Source organism: Quercus robur, chromosome 2 (assembly GCF_932294415.1).
Source record: "Quercus robur chromosome 2, dhQueRobu3.1, whole genome shotgun sequence".
Lineage (NCBI taxonomy): Eukaryota > Viridiplantae > Streptophyta > Magnoliopsida > Fagales > Fagaceae > Quercus > Quercus robur.
In genome coordinates this window covers 15277264-15281321 of record NC_065535.1, presented here as the reverse complement: position 1 = coordinate 15281321, position 4058 = coordinate 15277264, and the positions used below count along the sequence as shown (strand labels likewise).

At 33.3% G+C, this 4058-nt stretch overlaps 1 long non-coding RNA gene across 1 annotated transcript; it reads left to right on the top strand.

Moving 5' to 3' along the window:
• Window positions 1–2804: 2804 nt before the first annotated feature.
• Window positions 2805–3069, top strand: LOC126702009 (uncharacterized). The gene is made up of 2 exons (XR_007647607.1): window positions 2805–2898; window positions 3039–3069. It is a non-coding gene; the product is annotated as an uncharacterized LOC126702009 (long non-coding RNA).
• The last annotated feature ends 989 nt before the right edge of the window (window positions 3070–4058 follow it).

Genomic DNA, 4058 nt, shown 5'->3' with positions numbered 1-4058 from the left:
CTTTTTAGAGAGTAGAGACTTGAATTCTAACCCCTGCTCCCCATCCCACAATAACTTGTACTTGTGGAGTGACCATCATACAAATGGTGCGCATTGAAATAAACTAATTGATGAACTCTTATATGTATATTACTAGTGTAGGGGGATGCTAATCCGAGCCCAACCCACTTAGAATGGGCTAAGACGGAAACCCAATACAATTAATTAGGAGAGATGGGAATGCAAACCGACACTTAGATTCCTTAAAAATGCGGCTTAATGATTAAAGAAGCAAGATAAATTTCAAGGATGGTTTAATACTGACAAAAATCGGACAAGTAAAAATGAAATCTTATTTATTTCTCTCATCGGGCTGGCCAAGGATCAAGTATACTTAAAGGGAATTACAATTTGTAGTACGGTTTTTCTTTCTTTCTCTCTCCTTCTCTCTCCCTCCTCTCAAGTAGGATCTTTCTTCCTTTTATAGCCATTCAAATCGCATCCCAACCTTCCACTTGGAGAGCTGCTAATCTTTCTTTGGATACTTGTCCCATCACTGCCTTGTTGGTGGTGGTAGAGTAAGATACAGGCTGTGAAAACACTGTTCAGGGGTCATTCTGTCATTAATGCAGTATGCTGAGTTGTTGCATAGCATTTAATGGGGAGGTGATGGATGTTTTATTTGGAAGTGTCCTCCCTCTTTTATCCGTACGACACCATGGTCCTCCTCGGCTTCCAACCTCATAGCTCTTGCAACCAACTTCTTGTCTCCCGAGGGGTGATTGTTCCTTGGCTTCCTCAGGTGGGTCGCAACCCTTGGTCTTTCTAATCCACCAAGTATGTAGATTGTCTTAATTGGGTTGGGCCTACTTACAATAATTTTTTTTTTAGAATACTAAATATTTTAAGACACACTCGGGGAGAGGGGAGAAAGTCTTAAAGAAACTTATAGTGGTGTATATCTAAAAGGGCCTAACTCTTGAATATACAGCACATGTTTTAAACCTCTTTAACTCACACTCATTTTCCAATATGAGATTAACCCATTGTTTTTTCTTTTGAGAATACTAAATATTTTAACACACACACACAGGGAGAGGGGAGAAAGTCTCAAAGAAAATTACAGTGATGTATATCCAAAATGGCCTAACTCTTGAATATACAGCACAGGTTTTAAACCTCTTTAACTCACACTCATTTTCCAATATGAGATTAACCCATTATTTTTTTCTTTTGAGAATACTAAATATTTTAACACACACACGGGGAGAGGGGAGAATGTTTTAAAGAAACTTACAGTAGTGTATATCCAAAAGGGCCTAACTCTTGAATATACAGCACAGACTTTAAATCTCTTTAACTCACACTCATTTTCCAATGTGGGATTAACTCACAGTTTTTTCTTTTGAGAATACTAAATATTTTAATACACACACATGGGGAGAGTGGAGAAGGTTTTAAATAAACTTACAGGGGTGTATAATTAAAAGAGTCTAACTCTTGAATATACAATATAGACTTTAAACTTCTTTAACTTACACTCATTTTCCAATGTGAGATTAACCCACTGTTTTTTCTTTTAAAAATACTAAATATTTTAACACACACACGGGGAGAGGGTAGAAGGTTTTAGAGAAACTTACAATGGTGTATATACAACACAAGTTTAAAACTGGGTCCCACAAGTTTTAAATCTCTTGTTAGTGAGTGTTTGAGTTGCACTGAAATTTCAGCATGTTTGCGTTTGGCGTTTTACCCAATAGGTCCTGTGCACTGTTCACGAGACCCGCAAATACGAAATTTAGCAAATTTTGTTTTAAAACTGGGTCCCAGGGTACTATTCACATATTTAAAAATTATTTTACTACGGTGTTTTCAGTAATAAATTTTCAAATTTTCAGTAATAAGTGGTATCCAAACAAACCCTTAGTTTACTAAAACTAAAAATTTCATAAATTACGTGTATCATCTCAAGAAAGTGATTTAGTCCATGTTATAATATTCATGTAAATAGTATAGTTGGTTAAGTAGTGAAGCCCCATATTGATTATTAATAAAAAGAAAAAATAGTTAATACAACATAATTGAACCTAAACTTTTTGGGTGAAGTGATGTCTCTACGCGTTATATATTAACCATTTATTTCTCATGTACGAGATAAGTTAAAATGAGTTAATAAATATCTCTCTCAATTTTAAGGTACAACATTAGTTTGGCGTGTAGCAGGTTTGGTGGCAAATCTATTTTATGAAATAAGTCAATAAGACAATAACATCTTCTTGTTTTGGAACAGATGTGATGTTTAGTTTGGATTCTAATTACTTTTTGTCGTGTAGTAGGTTTGCTGGTAGAGATTGCGCGTAGTTTTCTCTTTTTGGGTGTAATTTGCTAGTAAGGGGGACGTGGGGTCTATTTAGTTTTTTTACAGCGTTTTTTCCCTTCTAGTTCTGGTGTTTTGGACTCGTTTACAGTAGATTTTTGTTATTATTATTATTATTATTATTATTAATGAAAAAGAAGAAAAAAAAAATAAATAAAAATTATAACTCCTCAAAACCCTTGCAACCTTACCCCTCTCTCAAGTTAAGAAATATAAAGCCACAATTTTCCACGTCAGCATAATATTTAAAAAATAAAAAATAAATAAAAATTATAACTCCTCAAAACCCTAGCAACCTTATCCCTCTCTCAAGTTAAGAAATATAAAGCCACGGTTTCTACAAACTCTCTCTCTCCAGACGTAGAAAGCCCTAAAACATTCAAGATCTACAAAGTTCAGTTTTGTTTATATATTAATTAATACATAAACAGAACAATAAGTTTGCAAGCTCTTTATGCAAGGCCTGGATAAGAAGGGACGCCCCATTGTGGTTTGCTTTGGTGGCAGGCATAAGCAGAACAATCTAGAGGAGTTCAAGCGTATGTTATTTTGACTTCAATAACTATTATTATATATTTCTTGAGTTTTCTATTCTCTAGCAAATTGAATTTGTGCAATCTCCCTGCTGCAAAATCGGAGCTGGTGATTAGATAAATGGAGATGTCTTTACTTTTTGCAGGTTTTGTGGTCTACAGCTTAGACAAAATATGTTCTAGGTAACTTCCTCTCCCCGTCTCTATTATTTTATCATTGGAGAGGGAATACCATTGTCTTTGAAGAATCATTATATTTTTTATGTTTTTTTTTATTATTTTTTTAAATTTGTTTTATGTAAGGTTATTTTGTTTACATCAGTTCTTTATTTCAAAGATAAGGCTTTTATTTCTACCGCAAGAACTATTTAGGTATGTATTCCTTGCAAGCACACATGAACTTAAATTGTCTTTTAATATATGCATGCTTTATTATTTTCTAATAGTTTTCCCGTGCATCGCACGGGTTAGCGACTAGTTAAATTAATAATAGAACCTACCATTCATGCGAGAGATGAAAATTACTGGTGGAAAATTGAATAATTATCCTTCTTTAAATATAATTTAAGCTTTTAACGTTAACTGGTTAAATTTAGTTGAAATTACTCAATTATAACATTTAACTATACTTTCTTAAAAAAAAAAAAATTAACTGTATTTATCTTAATTAATATTAGTGTTTTTAATGGAGGCACTTATAGCTAATGTTTAATAAAGTTATAGTAACTTTACTGTAGTGTAGTGTGTACATGATCTGAATCAGACTTTAAGTCCTTATGGCATTGCGCCTGACTTTTCACATTACTACCTAGCGTAAAGTAGCAAGTCCTTTGATCTTAATAAGCCAAATTACTGAAACATCCTCACTCCCATAAACATACTCACTCCAATGACAAATGTTCGACCAAGGCAATCGAATTTATCGATTAAAAAGAAACAAAAAATGACCATATCTAGATTCCAGACAAATCGACCGAAAGCAAGGGTAATTTCGTAAAATTAAAGTCATACGTAGATTTTGAGATGAAAAAAAAAAAAAAAAAAAAAAAAAATATCTCTTTTCGAAAACAGTAAAGTTGGCAACATCAGTAGGACAGTCACAGTACTGAATTAAGTTCCATCTCACTATGTCAGTAAGTTACTATAAATACGGGATTTTGACTCTC